The sequence below is a fragment of the Pseudopodoces humilis genome, chromosome 2 (assembly GCF_049639895.1).
Source record: "Pseudopodoces humilis isolate 2021_Gansu_Grassland_sample_001 chromosome 2, ASM4963989v1, whole genome shotgun sequence".
Taxonomy (NCBI): domain Eukaryota; kingdom Metazoa; phylum Chordata; class Aves; order Passeriformes; family Paridae; genus Pseudopodoces; species Pseudopodoces humilis.
In genome coordinates this window covers 32,713,386-32,733,288 of record NC_142201.1, presented here as the reverse complement: position 1 = coordinate 32,733,288, position 19,903 = coordinate 32,713,386, and the positions used below count along the sequence as shown (strand labels likewise).

The 19,903-nt window shown below is 39.9% G+C and overlaps 1 protein-coding gene across 1 annotated transcript in view; it reads left to right on the top strand.

Annotated features, from left to right (window-relative positions):
* SLC9A7 (solute carrier family 9 member A7) overlaps positions 1-19,903 on the top strand; it is a 68,200-nt gene that overhangs the window by 8,414 nt on the left and 39,883 nt on the right. The gene's annotated exons all lie outside the window — the stretch shown is intronic.

Genomic DNA, 19,903 nt, shown 5'->3' with positions numbered 1-19,903 from the left:
GAGCCTAACTTCTAAAGGCTCCCTCTGAAGCATCAAAGTGGCAAACACAGAGGGCTCCCTGGCTAGCTGGGAGGAAAGGGTATTCACAGGAAAATTGAAGAGTGAGTGGAGTTGACATCACTGGTTATGCTGCAGTTTTGCACTGCCTGGAAAATACAGGAATAATATGGAAGAAGAAAACTGGTGTAAAGGCTTATTTCTGTTGGGGAAGTGCCACCCAATTGTTTCTCCTGGGTTATATTTGATATTTTAGATGATTATTATGTAATATTATATATTAAGAGATGAGGAGGCTGACTGTAAGTGACCTTTCACAGACATGCCTGGCAGGGTTGGCTGTAGCATCCTCTCCTGGCTCATGAAATTCAAGTGGACACTTCTTGTTTGGTTTGTCTTGAAGATTTATACTTTGAGAGTCATCTTCATACTCTGCACAGCATAAAGGGTGTGGCATTGTCATACTTATCTGGAATACTAGTGTCTTACAGGGAACATATTCCCACCAGACACAAGTTACAGTGAATCATTCTTGGAAGAAGAAAAGTATTTTGAAGATATGTTGGTGAGAAATAACCTTTATGCTAGAATTGATTTTTATGTAGGCAGCTGAGTGTCAGGACATTGTTTCAGGCTAACCTTTATTGCTTTTGATCTCTGCACAGCAGTATGTCTGACTTGGCAAAAATTTGTTTATGAAGTTGATTTTTATATCTAGAGACTTTTAACCTTCTTTCAACTGTGTTCACTTGCGTTAAAACAATGTATGCACACACAATCTTTCTGATTATCTTTTGCAGCGATACATAGATTATAAAATTAATCTTTTCCTCAGTGCTACATGACTGAAGAGTTAGTGAGTGATTTCCTAATGATGATCTGCTTGTTAAGCTGCAGTAACAAAATATAATTGCAGCATACTCTGATTATACATGTGCCTGCATGAAACAGAGAAATGTCAACATAGATATCTTGGTGATACTTAGTACTTGATTATGTCCCCCATTTCCTCAGGGAGCCATAAAAAGGGTTTATTGCTATTGCTGGCAAATGCTTGAGTCTACTTATTTCAACATTTTCATTTTTTGATCCTAATGGTTTTGGGATCTCTTCCAAAGTATAAAAGATGGGGTAGTTACATTATTTTTGTTCTCTGTACTTCAAACAAAAATATCTAATCTCATTACATCAGGTGCTTATGATGTTAGATAGTGTTTTGTAAACCCTAATTATAGATAGGGGTTGCATAATAATAATAATGCAATAATTGCATTATTCTTTGTTCATACATATGATATAGCCCCTCTTCTGAAGACTGAGAGTTTGGGGCAGGAGGCGTAAATATGACCTAATCTGCATTTATGATCACTTAACCTGTGAAAGCTAAGGCCCCCCATCAGGGTCTCAATCTTCTAGGTACTGCTTGAACTTATAGTTATGTTCTTAAAACAAAAACAAACCCTAAAATCTGCCTCTGAAGCACTGGGTTTGCTATGCTCACTAGCCAAAGTCAGAGGTTGTCTTTACTTCTCTGTTACCAGGCCACAAGTTGTTTTTCTGCATCTCTACCACAGCTCTAAGAGAAAGCTGAGACTCACAATTTTTGGAGCATGATGTCTACAAAAATTTTTTAGCCTCCTTTTGCTCTTATTTCTTCATTTTCATGATGATGACACATAAGCCCAGCTCTCCAATGGTTCCTGTGGGTATTACTATTGTCATGTATTTTAGCTCTCCTAGAAATTGTATTATGCTGACTGTCCATTTCTTTTGTAGGAATCTCCTAACACACTTTCCTTGTTACTTCATTTCTCTCCATGGTGCATCCAATAACTCATTTTAAAGCTGACAGCCTAGATTCCTCTCCATACATCAGACATACTTTTTTTTCCAGTCTAAACTAAAAACCTTTGCTCACTTCCCTACCTCATGGGAATGTGAGGATTGGCTCAATATCAGAATGGCTGAAATAGCTTGTCATTTTTATCTTCCTCCTGCTACCATGGTCTTCATCACTGAGACTGGTTCTCCTGACCGCTAATGAAACTATCTGTGCCTTGTCTTCACCTGTAACCTGTTTAAGCTGTGGAAGTTATTTCTAGGTAACATGTGAGTAAGGCATGAATTCGTACGTCTATCTACATATCTACAATCCAGGCTTTCATTTCAACATTGGCTCCTTTGATGTTCTGTTCTCTGTACGGGAGAATTTTGTTCAGATTAAACCTTTGCTGTTTGTGTTGTAAGAAACTTCCTGGGCCCTCTCTTGCTTTGTTTCAGCATTCTCAGCTGTCCTCAGTAAAGTGAAAGATAAAGATGCCACTGTCTCTAGGACCATTTAATTGTAGCAAGAATCAAACTAACATTTTTAACTTGCTAATAGACTGTGTCAAGACCAAAACCTGATTTTTAGCCCTTATACTTTAAAAAAAGGCTTAAAGTTTGACTCGTGAGCAATGTATGGATTTCACAGCTCTGAGAAGAGAACTTGGACCATTGTGACTATTTACCCCCAGGATTATGTTACAGAATTTTCCTTGAGCAGTCAGCAAGGAAAATTGAGTTTATTTGCAACATTTATAGCAAGCAACAAATTTATAACAAGTTTATAAGAAAATCATTCTTTCAGTAAGTTAAGGTTTCCAAGATCTTCAGAACACTTAAATGCAGAAAAGGGCAATGCATAAGAGCAATAACTGGAGCTTTTGTAATTATGTCAAACTGCCAGAATCCAAATGATACAACATGTGCATGGCATTTTTGATCCTTGAACAGATCACATTTGACCTGTGTGTGTTCACCCACACACCACATGCACACCTCAGAGCTGAATTACTTTCCAGAATAGCCTGTTCTTGTGTAATAGTCTGTCTGAGCACAGAGACAGATTTCTGATGCTTCACTTGATTGCAAACAGTATTTCTTTGCATTTGATTTAGTGTAGAAAATATACCATTTTACGTGTGGATATGGTATTTCTTTAATGATACCAGAAAAAATTGTCAGCTAAAACTTAGGTTCTTCTTTCTATTGTCCTGATGCATGAACTGAGTGTATGTTGTTTGGAGAATATAAAAAGGTCTGTGAATCATATACTGAGATAAATATATGACTGGTGGAAAGCTGATACACCTCAAGTTAATAGTTAGGTATACTCCTAAATTTAACTGCTCTTACTGTAGGTGGTTTTCCTGTTACATTGTATTTGCCTTACTGGTTGAGAGGCTTGAAACAGCAGCTTGTTGACAAATGCAGATTTATGGGAAGTTCCTGCTCAAACAGGGGCTTTCTGAGGTTTGGAGGCAGTGGACTGGTGCAACCAGGAAGGTGTTGTAGAGCTGTTAAAAAGGTTTGGGAAGACATTACTTATTTCTGTTAGCAGCAGTTTGCCAGAGATCCATTCCATAATGCTGAGCTTCAAAGATAAGGAAAATTAATTTGAAAACAGTATCATATTTTTAAAATGTCTGTAATGTCTGGAGCAAAGCTCATTTTCATCCTGTAACTCAAACTGACCAAGTTCCTCGGACTAGAAGTTACTACTGGGATGTCACAATCACAGGAAATGTTCTGTTAGACAAGTGGTTGTATTGGCCAGGAAAATTTATCTATGACTTAGGATTTCATGGTCTTGAGAATCAAGCAGTCTTGTTGTAAGCTTCAGTGAGCAAGAGGTCAGCCAGTACTGAAAAAGTCACCTAATCCTGTGCTATTTATTTGACCTTTCTATTTAGTCTGTGGGTCGCAGTCCAGTAACCTCAAAACTTTGAGATAATAAATAGGATATCCTGAAAAAGAACACTTTCTCTTAACAGCTTTACTAAGGAGGGGAGTCCTGGCTGTGACTGGGGTTAGGCTGTTGAGGTGTACAGTGACAAAGGTTTTTGGAAGTCAGTGCCAGTTACATCATCTCTGAACCACCACAAGTAAATTGCTCAGACCTTAAAAATGTTTTCAGTCACCTGTTCATGCTGCTGCGTTTTTTCTTTTTATTCCTCATTGCTTGATACAACTACAGGAACAGTATGATAGCAGGGACCAAGGGAATAGTTGGACTAATGCTGCTCATCAGCTTGAAGCTAGAATCCAGTTTTTATCACTGCTTGTTTATATGGGATGGGGAAAAAAAAAGTGTGCGTATTTACAGCTCCATGAAATACCAAATATCCAAACAATATAAAATCTTTTGATTTTAATTTTTGCCTCTTAAAGATGGAAAATAATGCTAGGTCTCAAGTGCAACAGGAAAGGTTTGCTCAAGGTTGCTTGGGAAACTCAGTGCTGAATCAGATCATGAGCTGTGATTCTGTCCTTACTCGGTGATTTCCATCAGCGTTGTCTTTACAGTTCCAGGAAAAGCGGAACCCCTACTCTGAAGCAGTTGATGCTGTGCATGCTCTCTGCTCTTGTAATGATCACACAGGACCCCAGCTAAACGCGATCTGACTTTGCATATCCACCTGTGCCTTTTTTCTTTATAATAGCCATGCAAAGCAGGCAGGCTGCCACGTCTCTTATGGGAGAAGTGGTGTGAGTCAGAGAGTGTCAGGGTGATGAAGTGCCCTTCCCCATGGCTGAATCTCAACCTAGCACAGAGGAGTGGAGTGACTTCTTGTGGCCCTTTTTTTCTGGTCAACTATTATGGAAAGAGGTGGCTAATTTTTTTTTTAAGGGTGTCTGAGTATTGGTAAAGCAATTAGTGGGGGGTTTCCTGGAGTTTCCTGCCTTGTGGTGTTTTGGTGTTTGCCACAAGTGTCTTAATATTGGGCTTTGTGTGCATTACTCATGTTACAAGATCCTCTCAGTCCTTTATTTTCATTTGGTTTGGTGCAAATTTTTAATTACTGTTATGGCAGAAGGATTGTTTCACACCTTGTTAACTTTCAGTTGAATTTAATGGTAAGTTTTCCACTTGGACTGCTGGATAATATGATCTTTTACTCAGAGAATAATCAAAACTAAATCCAGTCCTCAAAGCAAATACTTCTGTAGAGACCAGTCAGTATACAGGATAATGAATATGTGAATTTTATCTATGTAGTGATATTATCTGCCAATCTTTTAAAAAAATTGTTGTGTTTGTGGCCTGCAACTTGGCAGCCTGGCACTCTGGGTGTTTTCCCAGTGATCTGGCAGCTCAGTCTGTCAGCATTTAGCATGAGCAATTGGGCACACCTTTTGTCAGAGCATTGCTATTGTAACAAATATGACACTTTCTCCTGCACCCATCTGGATCTCATAGCCTGAAACATGTTGATAACAATGATAATGCTGTGCTCATCCCTGAAGTCCTGTTCCAGCTATTTATTCCAGAAGAATACGGTAGGCTGGAGAGTCTATCTGATTTCTCAGGATAATTAGCTCCAATCCCAAAACTGGTTCTCAATACCTAACAGCTAGGTAACACTTCACTGTAAGGCCTAGTTATCCAATTTGATCTCCCATTTATTGTTGCTTAACCTGCTCATATTTCATAACAATTTCTCTTGCTTAAATTGATACAGGTTGTTTAACGTAAAAGCAAAAAAAAAAAAAAAATCTTTTTACTGGGTGTCATTTGCAATTGTATAATTTATTTTTAGAATTTGGGAGAATTTTTTTTTTATTTGTGTTCAGCTTTAGCAAAAGCACTGTGAAGCTGGTTTGCCTGCTACTGAGGAAAGGCTCACTGAAGCAGGAATTCTCTTGAGGTCCTTGGCATGAATAGACATTGCAGCAATAATTTCTCTTTTCTCAAGATCTATTTTAATTGCTGCAGCTTCAGAACACATCATTGTCAGGACCTGACGTGAACATACTTTTGTACAGAAGCAGCAGAAAGCTCCACAATACCTGCAGCAATGTTTCAGCCTATCTGTAACCTCTCTTTATTTCTGTCATTCCTTCTTTCTTCGACTTACTGATCCCTAAATAAAAAGGAATGGGGAAAGGTAGCCCTTCTGTGTATTTGGGAGGGAAGGTACTGTGAAAAAACTTTATTCATACAGAAACACGTGATTTTTGAAATACAACTTTTAAATGATACAGTGCTTCACAAATAATTCTTACTCAATTTCTACCATTTTCCTGTTTTGTTTGTAATGTATATGTTTTCTAGCTGACCATTGTACAGATCAGCAAATCTTCAGTGCATCCTCTGAAGGCTTGGATTTTCTTTGGCTTGATTTTCATTACAGCCCTATTGCCGTTCTTTGCAATCTGAAGAAAGCCTGCATTCATAAGGATTACTGCATCTGCAATGGATGAAGAATAAGTAGGAATGATGAACTCCAGCGGTCATGAATGGGCAGATTGTCCCAGACATTTATTCAGTTGTCAGTATATTGTGGAGTATTTGGGCTGAAAAAAATGTTAGCATTGGGTAACATACTCTTTTTATTAAAAGCACAGTAGAGTACTCAGAGAGGGTGTATAGTCCAAGACACACTAGCACAGCACACACTGTCTCTCTTCCTAAGTGTGATTGATTTGTTTATTTCTCACTGAAAGCTTGTAATTTTAGATTTTAATTCTTCTTTCCATTGCTAGCTCTGCTTATCTTATCAGACAAGTCTTATCAAAAGGTGCTTGCAATTCTGAGTGGGATGCTGCACTGTGTTATGCCAGGAGCACTGAACAAGGAATACTCGGCTGTGCTGGTGGAATATCAGAGTTGATTCTGGAGTCTGAAATGTTCCCTGTGCTTCTCAAATAAAAATAGTACTGTGACCAAGAGTGCCTTCAGATTCCAATTTACCCTTGATGGGGCAGGTGTTGGTAAATGCAGATTTTTTTTTTCCATGGTGTTTGGATAAAGCACTTCAGCAGTTCTGTCCTCGGTGATAACAGTCTCTTCTGAATAAGATGTTAACTGAGCAGTTGCTGTACTTTCAGTACAGTACTTCCCAGTGCTCCATTACCAGGGCAATTTAGGAATATCTCATGTTAACATCTGGTTCAGCTACAACCAACACTTCAAACAGATAAAACATAGGAAGCTAGTACAATGTAATTTAAAATAGCGAATTACAGTGAGATTGTTTGGTGTTTTAGAGGGTATGTGTGAGTAGCGTGTCTGGTACAGACATGCCTGGGGCTTCTGATTCCATTGGCAGTAGCTGGTTTAGCAACTGCACAAATCAAATACATGTAGTAAAAATACAGCATTTCAGTGGGTGTCATTTATTGCACACAGTATTAATATTCTGGTCTGAAGAAGGTTTTCTTGCCTTTGAGATTTCACTATGAAATCTCTTCTGGTTGAGTCAAGCAATTATAGCCAGACTTCGATGCAGCTACTGAAGTGGTGAGTGTTAGTGGTGCTTTTCAAAGACAATCTTCTCTGAACAGTACTTTGCTACTGGTAGTTTGCTATTGACAACTCTTGCATGAAGGCCTTTGAATAGAAAACTAAGAGCTTGAAAAATAGCAGCTGTTTCGGAGAGAGAGAGCAGGAAGCAAGCAATACGGAAAAGATTTTCCCTTGATGAAGACACAGTACTATGTAAGCCACCTAGGTGCGTATTTTGAACACTGGTTTCTTCAGCTTTTCTATGAAATTATTTTGTATGTACTTGCCATCTTTAGGATCTTTGCTAGTGCTAGACTCGAGCACACAGAGTTGTGCCCTTTTGCATTTCTCTGCTAATGTACCTGTGTTCCCTTGTTTGACAGGAACTGGTGTGACTGCGTTTCCTGACATCAGGACATCTGTGATTATTGCTCAAATATGTTGTTAATTTAATATTTGCACTTCTGTAGACATCAATTGCCCAGCTGTTATCTGTCAGGATGGATTTGTATTTCTATAGCCATGTCACAGATAAAATTTTTTACATGTTCCTACTTGATGATTTTGACAGGTCACACTGAAGGAACTGGACTGCATAGTATGTTTGTATGAACCAGCTTCCATTGTTCTTCTGACACAGAAAATTTAATAACAGTGTCCAATATTACTATACCCCATGTTCAAGTAGACTCCTAGCATATTTCACAGGCCTCTGGATACTGCAGAAATAATGACTGTTGTACTCACACTCTGAAAGTGTACCAGATCAACCTGTGTGCTGCTTCTGCCCGTTCTAAGAAAATGCATCATTGTGTTTGTGCCACTGTGCCTCACCTGTGCTTCGACTGCACTAGTCCAGCTTGTCCTTTATCTTAGACTCAAGGATATCGTGTTTCCAGCAGCAGTGAGGAACAGCTCCTAGATACTGTTGGAGATAGTGTATCCAAAAGAGCAATTCACCTGGAACAGTTTACTTCAGAGGCCTACTGTCCTCATGGTGGTGTCTGTTAGCTTCTTGCAGAGAGGTTCAGTGTGGTATATCATGGTGTCATCACGTAACATGTTTATGTAAAGTTTTCTTCCTTCTGTTCTTTGGGAATGTGATGGCTGCTCCCAAGGTTCACACGATCATTTGCAGGAACAAGATCTAAAGCATTTCTGCAGTTTCAGCTGCTCCTTTCTGAGGCCTGCAATTGGGGTTTTCTTTTCTTATGCTCCCACATATACTCTCATGTATCAGTGAAAGTTAGAAAGCCCATGACTCCTCTCAGCTGAACCCCTAAATACTTATTTGTTCAAGAATGTCAAGTCATGCCTCCTGGTGAAAAGGGACTTGTGGTTGTTGGCATCACCTGGTAGTTCTTATAGGCTCAAGACTGGAATCTAACTGCAGACAGCATTTAAGACTTTGTCACTCTTGGAAGAGACCCATCTTGCTGATATCCTTAACAAATTTCAACAAACTGGACATGATCCTAGTGGCCAGCAACCTTCTGTGAGGAGTAGCAAGGCTAATCTTAGAGTAAATCCAAGGCATGTATTGGAATGAGGCTGGATTTTATGTTCGAGCTGTCTAACCCAGCTCAGTGTTCTCATGTTCTGCCTGCTGATTTCTGGGAGTGGAGAGCAATTTTCTAAAGCAAACTGAAATTAAGTTTATTGTGCTGCTTGTGCAGAGTGGAACACTTCAGTTTGCTTTAGAAAATTGTGTTCTGCACAGAAACATGCTATTTGAGTTAAGATGAAGCAATGATAGCAGTGATGGAGGGAAAAGCCAGGGGATGCAGCTCCGTGCAGTTTTGGTTACAGCTTCTTTGCACTTTGCTTCTTGGGGAGTATTTTTGTCTTTGCTTTGTTGTCAGTCAGTTTGCCATCACCCAGCCCTTTTCCTCACTCTCTGAGCTATGTCACAGTGCCCTTCCCTGCCCCAGCATTCATGGGTTTTTCTGGTGTCCTGTGAGTCAGTGCTGCAGTTCTGATCAAGGTAAATGTGGAAGTCTAGCTAAGTATACAGAACTGTTTCTAATCTTTCATAACTAATGCCATAATTGTGATGGAAGCCTCTTTGGAAATATTTATAATTTTATTTGGATTTTTTTCTTCCTTGTGTAGCAAATGATTCTTTTAACAGCTAAAATAGCTGCTCTTATTATTGTGTCTTTTTTATTATTTAAGAAGTCTTGACTTCTTTTTTATTTTTTAAAATCCCCTTTAAAAATCTTTTATGGAGGTCTCTAGTTAATCTTTTACAGTAAATTTATTTTAAAGCACAGGCATCGATGAGGATAGGGCTTAGTCTAGCAAGATAGAATTATACAAATTTTATTCAATAGAACTTGCCTTGTTTTTATGAGACATTTCCTCAGAAACTAGAACTGTGAAATACTGTTCTGGCAGAAATATTTTCTATTACTTGTCTGAAAAAAAAATCAAATTGCTTTTTATGAAATCATGCCTTTTGCAAAATCTACAGCAATATTAGATGAGGATACCACAGTGACTGCTCAACCTGCCAGTATTGGATTGCAAAGTCTTGAGTCTTGTTGACATCTGTGCAATTTGTCTGGCCTTAATATTTAATAAGCCTCATACTCTGCAACCTCAGAGTGAGAGCAGTTCTTTTAAAAACCACCTTTTACTTTTGTCAGAGTCCTTACCTGACTCTTTAAAACTAGAGGTGTGCTTGGAACACCATGTGTGATGGGTAGAGCAGTCATCAATTTTATGGCTCCATGCTCCTGTTGTATTAAACTTTTAAGGAGTTTGCAGAATGAATACTTTGTACAGCATTTCAGGACATTGCTCCTGATCTGTGGGGACTGTGGCAAGACTCAAGTTGCCTTTTTAGGAGGATGAGTATTAGGAGTGTCCAGGCAGTGCTGCAGTCTGCGTGTTCTGATTGCCCACTTGCTGCTGAATGGTTCATTGGGACCTAAATGTTCCTCGGGGCACAGAGGAGATGAATGAGAGGGGCAACCCATAGCTGTCAGTGAAATAGCAACAGTGAAAGCAGCAGATAAAGGTCTGCTGATGTGCTAGGAAAAAGCAGCTGAGCCTGCTCCATAAAGACAATTTTTTGTGTTTGTCTCCACTAAAAAGCCATATAGAATCTTAGAGAAATACAGTCTGAAAAAAATTGTTTCAGCAGCATCTATGAACATATGGACTCTTTCATTCCAAACTTCTGATTTAAACTCTGTTTTTGTCTTTGTATACACAGGAGTCAATTTTTAGCATTGTTAATCATCTGCAGGTTCCCACCAGTTGGACTTACTTGTTAGAGTGGAAACTGTTCATCCTTTGCATTGTGTACTCCAAATTTGCTAGCTCAAGCTGGAGGCTGTTTTTGAAACTAGTGCCTCTCCCAGTTTTTGGACAGTCTAAGTGAAGAATCTGACTTCCTTCGTTTTGCAAACCCTTAGTCAGTAGAAAGTAATGCACAAATTAAAAGTATTTGTCATTACATTGGTGTATTTCACCAAGGCAATCCATGCTGTAGGTGATAAAATTTTGAATTACTTTTGTGTAAGAAGCCGCGTAGCTGAAATTGAAAAGCTCTATTATGTGGTTTGGGAGTTTTCTAAAACTCTTCCAAAACATTTCAGTCTTTAAACCCACTGAAGTGGCTTTTTTTAGGTCTCAAAAGTGGTTTTAGCAAGTAACATTCAACTGACATCTAAAGTAAAAAAAAAAGTAAATTTTCTCTTTCTTTTTTTCCCCTGGAGGCTTGAGTAAATTGTTATATATTTAATATTTCTTTTTCTCTGTAGTTATGACAGTTGCAAGTTGCAAATGCTTTGTCCTAATAGGTCTTTAAGTTTTGAATCTGAGCTTGAACTTTAAGATTTGTTTGCCAGACTTAAGTCAGTTTTAACTCTTCAACGCTTTAGTTTGTTTTGTTTGCAGCTGCGTACTTCTTCTTTTTCCCCACCCATGGCGATGAACAGCCTGAAAGATTAATGTGTGGGAGCTACTGCAAACTGCTAATGTCTTTTAAAAGGCAAATCGTTAAATCAGAACTCTCTTCAAGTGCACCGGGGACTTTGAGTCTGAAAAAAATGAACTTCATTTAAAGCACACCTCTGGCTTTTTTAACGTGAATTGCACAAAAGACATTCAATGTCTGCCTATGAGGTGTATATGAACTCAACTCTAATACTCTGTGACATATTAAAATGTGTCTTCTGAGGTGTAAAAAGTATCATGTTGTGCTGAAAATGCTCTGTTGAACTGGAAGCCTCAAGCAGTGGGCTGAAAGGAAAAGTTATTTATCTTCTGACTTGGTGCTTTGAGCAACAATGGGAGAAATGGGAAATCCTAGGCTGGTTTCTTTTTATTTTAATGCTTGGCTGCTTGGGAGAGGAAGAGATGACAGCTGTGTTTCCTGCTGGCTCTGGGCAAGTGCCATTCACCACTTCTAGTGGCTTCCCTAAATGTCAAGGGTGCTGGTACCAAACCGAAGCTTGATGGAGGCAAAACAGGAGTTGAAATGAGTTGCCCTAGATACTTTACCTCCACTGAAGTAAATCTGAGGTCTTTATGTATTAGCTGGTCAAGCTTTTGTGTTGTGAGGATATTAATAAAGTGCACATACACTGCCATGTAACCTGCAAATTCACATGGTAGAAAATCTTGGAGTAAGAACTTTTTAAAGTTTCAACAGAAGTTTCTTCAAGTGTCTAATTAGTCATTTATCTCTTAAGCATGTTGTCCAAAAGCAGCAGTACTAGCATGTAATTTTTAAAAACAAAAATTCAGTTGCATGCTTTCTGAGGTAGCTCTCTGACAAATGTATAAATTCATGGGTTTTTATAAGTATCATGTGTGATTAATTATCTAAAAAGCAAGTTGACTTAAGCAGTTTTTCAAGTGGGATGGTTAGACATAGTTTTATTGATGAAAATGGTTATTTTTGAATTCATATAAATCATGTCTTGAGACAAAAAATTAAGGAATTTTGGAGGGTATTCTGGTGATGCTTATCTGAAACAGGCCTGAAAGTGGCGTGGTATGAAAAAAGTGAAATGAAGATCCTTCTTCTGGCTTGGTGTCTTCCTGACAGGGTACTCATCTACCTTGGGATGCAAGAATTGCTTTATAGTGATTGTTTTGCACATGTCCAAACCCAAAATTTTAGTGTAGGTCTAAGAGCTGTTGTGTTGAAACTGTGTGTGAAAACCTGCTGTCTTAACCTAAGAATTTCTTATGATTGTTCTTGAGGTCGTATTTGTTCAAGAGAACATGCAGGAGAGAAGAATGAATGGACAAAAGACAGCATAAATAAAAAATATGGTTTGCACACTCAAAATGGGTTGTTTAAGAGGAACTTCGTGGGGTGCCCAATATTTCTGTTCATGTAGGTGGGATCAGCCTTTGGAGGGGGGTTTTACTCCTTTTACTCCTTACCTTTTTCAGTCCTCCTGAGGGGTCTTACACCAAACCCCTGTGGTGTCACTAGCTGCCCTGGATGCCAGCTGGTCAGATTATTCCATGTAGCAGCACATGGCTGCTCTTCATCTCTAGTAAATCTGATTTTATTAGCCCTCATCTGACACCTTTTACCTAAGAGGAAACATTGAAATCATGGGTTCCCATCCACTTCTGTGCCACTAATGAGACACTCTGGGGTTAGAGTTGAGGTGGTGTGCAGAGAAGAGATGAAATGTGATTGCTCAGGCACCTTATTGGCACCACTGCTGCTAAAAAAGGTGTAAGGGATGGCAGAAGCACAGGCTGCAGCAGTACCTGACGTCTGCTGGGAGCAGGCAAGGAAGCATCAGTGTGTAGCAGGAGCAGAGCAAGAAGTCAGTGGCCAGGAACTGTAGGCTGAGCTTGGCTGGAAACAGGTAAAGCTTGTGCCAGTTTAGGAGGAAAGAAGGAGGATGGTAACAGGCTGTGTAGGAGGTTGGGAACTGCAGCTGTGGGACCTCTGAACAATGTGCTGCTTGTAAGCAGGCTGAGCTTTTGGATGGCTTTTTTTGTTACAGTTCAAAGTGCTTCTTCTCCAGCTCATGGGAATCAGTCAGGAAGACAGAAGTGTCATGAAACTGCTCATGAACTGCAGGCTGTGGCAGAAGTCATTTGCTGGCTTCTGCAGATAGTGCTAAAACAACTGCTTAAATTTTGAGCTACATATGGAAACAAGTAATAGATTCCTTTGCTCCTGCTGTCCATAACGTCTTAGAAGAGCATTTGCCAGCTTTTTTTTTTTTTTTTTTTGGTTCAAAGCACATATAGTGGGATGGATGTTAGAACAGCTGTACAGTGGGAATGACAGTTGTGGTGTGGTTGTGAGAAGGCCATGGTCGATGAAGTGCCTGTGCTCAGAGCAGTCAGAAAGGAGAAATGGGAAACATGTGGCTTCTTGGCTCTGCTTTGGGATATCTGTAAGGGGCAGATGGCTTCTCTCAGATGGGATAGATCTTCTGTTGGACTGTGTGTGTTTGGATGCTGTAATAACAAGGCTTCTATGGTCAGACATAATGACCAAGAAAAGCCAGAGTTGTCATCTTGCTTCTATTTCTGTCTTTTGGGTCAGTGCACTTCTCTGTAAGTCACAAAACATTTTATCTACAAGTGCTTGTTGGTCTTCTGCCCACAGCTACAGAACATGGGGCTTGCCTCAGGAAAAAATTATTTTCTTGAAAATTCAGTCAACCTGAAACCTTTGTCTACTCTACCTGTAGAAAGTTATGTTGTTAGTAACTGGAAAGGGCTTGGTGCAAAAAGATCTTTGGGAAGAGAGAGATACTGGAATGTTTTCAGTTGTCTCAATGAAAACTTTTCTGGTACAGGTTCTATTTCATTCACCTTGGTCAAATTTCTTCTTGTCCTTTTCCTCCTAAGACTTTGTTTTGGCTCCTATCTTAGTCAGAAGTTCCCAGAAATGGCTTTTAAGATGAAGGCCTCCACAGACATTACTTTCTACAAATTAGCTAAGGCCAGAGGCTGGGATGTCAAAATGTTCCTAGTAAGAAAACAGATCTAGCTACACTCCTTATAGGTATTGTGGGACCTCTGAACCCAAAACTCTACCAAGATGGATGTATTATGTATTTCCTGCCTGCCCCTTCCCCCTTCCTCCTCTCCTTAAGTCAAAATTAAATGACAGTGTCAGCAAAGAGAAAATGATGCTTAATGAGTTTCAACTGGGTTACAGATTGAAGCCTGACTCCTTGCAATGACAGATTAATAACTCCTTCTGCTGAAGTTTTGGGGAGGGGGGAATAATTATTTTCTGTGGTTGTTTTTTTTTTGTTTTTTTTTTTTTAACTGGAAAGCTCATTTCTTGCTAGTGCCTGAGCCAGGTGTTATTACTGTAAATCTTTTTGTAACAAAAGACTTGACATTATTATTTTTCAGACTCTGAGGAACTTGTGGCCTCCTGTTTGAGATATGCTGAGTGTTCTAACTTTCAAATGGAAGAAAAAGCAGTAATAGAACACAAGGATTAAATAGAAAGCTTTTTGTTATACACCACAAAAACAGGTACTGGTCCTGCTGCTCTTCTTGGTGCCTGCCAGCATAGTCACTGATGTGCCTGGGGGAAAGAACCTCAGCATTTGGGGTTTTACTCTCCTGGCTTACAAGTGTGTGCTGAAAGAAATGCTTCAGGTCTGCTGCTGCAGGGGACTGGGAGCAGTTGCAGTTGGCACTCTCTTAGGTGTGAGGGAAGGAAAGGGAGCCACAGTGGGGCAGAGGATGGTGTCTTTGTGATGGCCCATTGCTGCTCACACCTCTAGGAACAAGTGTGGTACTAGTACATGTATGGCTTCCACTACTTGGGTTTTATAAGGAGGGCAACTTGTATTTTGAGAAGTATAAAGGAGCTTTTAAAATATTATTTATAAAGCATTTAACAGCAAATGCTTTGTTAAATCTGTGTTGCATGAAACAATGATTATGCAGTAGCTAAACTTGAAAACACTTGAGATTAGTTGCAGACTCTGTAGTTTCTGGCAAATACTCGTGCCTTTTATAACTGTGTTATTTTACTTCTGAGTTGAGATTGTCTCTTTAAATTGTGTTCTGTGGCTTGTCCAAGGTCTTTCACTGGGTCATTACCAAGGCCAGGGTTGGCTCAGGAGCCTTGACTCATAGTCCTATGCTTGACCAGAGGCTGCATGTGATTACCACAGGACAGCAGCTTCTTCCAGGGCTGCCTGTCACTTCAGGCTGTTTGACAGATGCTGTCAGGTTGGGTGTGTGTTGTGGGTTTAGGGGTTTATTTTAATGCTTCTAAACTTTTATTTTTATTTTTTTTTCTGGATTTTAGATTCTGGGAGAGAATAAAAAGACTAATTTTTTCTTACTGGCTATCATTTTGCCACATATTTATTGTCATCTTTCTGTGGTTGCCCTCTTGCTACTAGGGTCTACTCATCCCTCCAAATTATATGGAGCAAACTAATTTATTTGGGGTTACTGCTCTTCTATGCAAATGTGAAGCTGTATGTAAAACAAAATAGTTCTTCTGAAACTAACATTTGAAATTCCAAAGCAATCTTCTGCTTAAATCTCTTGATAGTTGAATTTTTAAAACATTCTTCTTCTACCTTGAACCTATTCTTTAACCCTACCATCAGTAAGAATATGCATTACAGAATAAAGCATACCTGCCTGTCCCTGTAGTTCATAATATTTTTTTTACCATTTTGCTATACATGTTAAGTATATGAATCACACCACATGGCACAACATGTAGAAGAACTAGATCCCTACTCTCCTGTGAGTTTTTTGGATCCAAAGGCTTGCTAGAAGGCACGAGTGTGGAATGCACACATATCTGGCAGCACAAAGCCAGCAGGTTAATTTGACATTTGGATCTGCACAGTGTGGCAATAACTTTTTTGTGTAATCTGTTTATTTAAATTCAAAACTATGCTGAGTTTGGCTTATTTTAAAAGTGGATAAAATGCTTATTACAAAGATGTCCTTGATAGCATACTGCTATGTCTGCCTACAAGGAGGAGGAACTACCCACTTGTTTACTGTCTTTAACTTCCTTATCTAAAATAGCCCTAAGGCAATGACAAAGCATGACCTAGAACCTCGTATTCAGAATTTTAAGGTTTGGATATCCTCAAAATTTTTTCCAGGCTTCAAGAACTGGCATCCTTTGCTTTCCTTTCCCATTGTAAAAGGCTGGTTTTATTTATTTATTATTTTTATTAAAATGTAGTGAGGATCATGTGCTTACACTGCTGAACATAAACTGTTTCCCATTTTTCAAAGTTTTCATCTTCTGCAGTGCTGTGACAAGCTGGTGAATGCCACACAGGCAACATTGCACCGTTGAGAAAACAGTTAATAGATTGGCCCTGCTGAGTGCAAGAGAGAATCACACAATCACAATTAGGCTGGAAAAGACCTCTGAGATCAAGTCCAATTTGGGACCGCATGCTGCCATGTCACTAGACCATGGCACTGGGTGGCACATGCAGCTCTTAAATGGCTCCAGGGACGGTGACTCCAGCACCTCCCTGGGCAGACATGTTCCAGTCTCTAATCAGCCTTTCTGTGAAGCAGTTCCTCCTAATGTCCCTCTTCAGCCTTCCCTGGCACAGCTTGAGGCCATTTCCTGTTGTCCTGTCGCTGGTTCCCTGAGAGAAGAGGCCAACCCCCGCCTTGCTACAGCCACCTTTCAGGTGGTTCCAGAGAGTGATAAGGTCACCCCTGAGTCCCCTTTTCCTCTAGCTTAACAATCCCAGCTCCCTCAGCTGCACCTCACAGGATCTGTGTTTCAGACCCTTCACCAGCTCCACTGCCCTTATCTGGACTTGCTCCAGTACCTCAATGTCCTTGAAGTGAGGTGCCCAGAACTGGGCACAGCACGCCAAGTGTGGCCTCACTGGAAATACAGATGCTACCAGAGGTCTGGGGCTCTGCAGACACCTGCTTAACTCTTTTTCAAGGGGTTCTGTAGTGGAGTTCCTCTGGCCTCCTGTACAAGGTAGTACAGTGAAGGACAAGCAAATGGTTTAGAGAGTGAGTTGCTAGTGCTTCTGGAGATCGTATGTAACACATAATCTGACTTTTAAAAAAATTTAATATTCAGTGTTATTGTCTCAGTTCCGGATCAGAAAAAAATCTTGAATTATTTTGTGTAAGTGTTGAAACTTCCTCAGAACTTGCTGTGAAATTTGAAGGTGTGGAATGGTTCAAAGGCTGGCACTGTAATAGGGAAGATACTTTATCTGTTGTTTTTTAGGCTATTTAAAGTAAAACTTTCCAAGTGTGGTATCTTGATGTGCGCAAACATCGAGGAGAAAAATTATCTATGTGATAAACACCGTGTATTATCTCACCTTGAAATTACATACAGGGCTTGATTTCATCCTTCTTGCCAATTTTTTTCAGCTTTGTTTCTTTGCCCTTGAGCTGGTAGAAAGTTCAGTTTGGAAGTAGGGAAGAAAAATATAGACTTTTAAACATAAGAAATCCTTTATTCCCCTCCCCCCCCCCTTATTCTTTGTGTGTATTTTCAAAAGCAAGCAGTATTTTACACTATCACCAAAGAAGCTGGTGTCCAGGTACATAAAATGTGCTGTTCTGCCTCTGTGTGGGCTGCACTAAGGGATGACAAAGTCTGCCAAGCCAAAACTGGCTCTCACCACTGACAGTGTTGCCCAGCTTCACAGACCTCTCAGTGGTTTGCTGTAGTGTGACTTCCAAAATACACTGCTGCAATAAAAAAAAAAAAGAGAAAGAAAGAAAAAGAAGTACTAGTAACAAGTGCTTTATGTGATGTATCACAGTACCTGCTTTCCTGTACTTATGTGGAATTAGCTGAGTATCTCTTGGTCACCCCTTTTGCCTGCTTTTGATGGGGTCAGTTGAGGCCCAAGGCAAGTGGCAAGTCAGGGTGAACTGAGGCAGTAAAAGCAGCCCCTTCCTAGTCTGCTGGATCTTTTGGGGTTTTATGATGAGACTCATTGGTATTTATTTTGCTCTGAGTTAGGAGTGCAGTCTGTCACTTAGACAAAATAAAAACCCAGCTCCAAAGCAACAAGAAAGCCCCAAGACCTGATCCAGAAAGCAATTAACGTGATTTTAAAGGAATTTTTGAAGTATGAAATACCTGAGGGGTCCAAATGTTCATGGGAAAGACCTTGGGAGGTAATCTTGTCCAGCCCTTTGCTCACAGCAGGACCCCACAGCTTGGGTTGCTCATGGCCATACTCAACTGAGTTTTGGCTATGTGCAAGGAAGGAGATTATGCAGCCTTTGTGACAGCCTGTTCTGGTGCTTAGCCGTTTCATTGTTTTGAAAAACAAACCTTATCTGATATTTTTCGCCTGCATTGCAACAAGTTTGTTGTCTCTAGTTTTAATCACTGTGAGCTTTCCAGAAGATTCTGTCCCCCTCTTCTCTGTCTCTCCAAAGAGTAGCTGCAAACAGCAGTAAAATCTCTACCAAGTCTCCCTCAGTTTGAAGGTTGGAAGGGAGGGACCCTCTGTTTTCAGCACCTGGCTCTTTACCAGAAGTGTATGAAAGAAACTGTTTCTGAACAGGTTTGAGCTCACAGATTGATCCACTCCACTGATTCACAGATCAAGTTGGATTCACTGATCAAACTGTGTGATGTGAAGTGTGAATGCCTCTGGTTCCTGCAGTCAGCTGCCAGCTGGCGCTCCCTGAAACCTCAGGGCTGCTTCAGCAGAGAACTGGACTGGAAATCACACAGACCACGGCTCTTACCAGATAAAGGTACTTGTGGCTATGTGTGTCTTTCTGAATTCATGTTCTCGCTTCAGTGGCTTCTGTACTCAAACAAAACCAAAAGTAAAGGTGACATTTTAAATGGTGTATTGTTAGATTGGTGTTGACCCACCCACTAAAGGAGGTTTAGATTGGATATTAGAATAACTTTTTTTGCTGAAAGGGTGGTCGAGGATTGGAATTGCCCAGGAAGGTTGGATGAACCTCCATCCCTGGAGGTGTTTAAAAGATGTGTGGGTGTGGCACTTTAGGAGCATGGTTTAGTGGTGGACTTGGCAGTGCCAGGGTAACAGTTGGATTCAGTGAACTTAGGTATTTTCCAACCTAAATGATTTGATGACTGTCTGAAATCAAATACTTTTAATTATCAGTAGTGATTTGTTTCAGAAGAGACAAAATATTCGCAGATTTAAACCCTTCATTTCTAGTAAGAAGTACACAATCTGTAATCAGCATTGTATGGGCAAGCTGCTGGCATAAATGCTCTCTCTGCTAAATGCAAGTCATGCATAAAGGTTATTAACTATTAGTTTCTGAGATAATCCTTTGATCAATGATGTAAACTTGCCCTTGCAATAGCTACCACAATCCAAAACTTTGAAAGTAATGCTCTTCTAAAATTTTGAAGTATTTGTACTCATTTATAGCTTTTTCTCTCTTGTGGCAGTCTTGCAATAAAAGGCAGTGCTGGATTTGTTTGGCCTCGAGGTTCTCTTTTTGAAGAGGTAGAATGTTCTTAAGCAGTCAGAAAAATATTTGCTTTTGTTCCAGGTTCTCCATATACTCTTCAGCAGGAACACCTTGGGTAGGAGTAATACAGAGTTTATGCACTGATTCTTCTGTATCTCTTCCTAGATTCCAGCAACCATTCCAAATAAACAACAGAGCTATACTGAATCTATGCTTATGTTAACA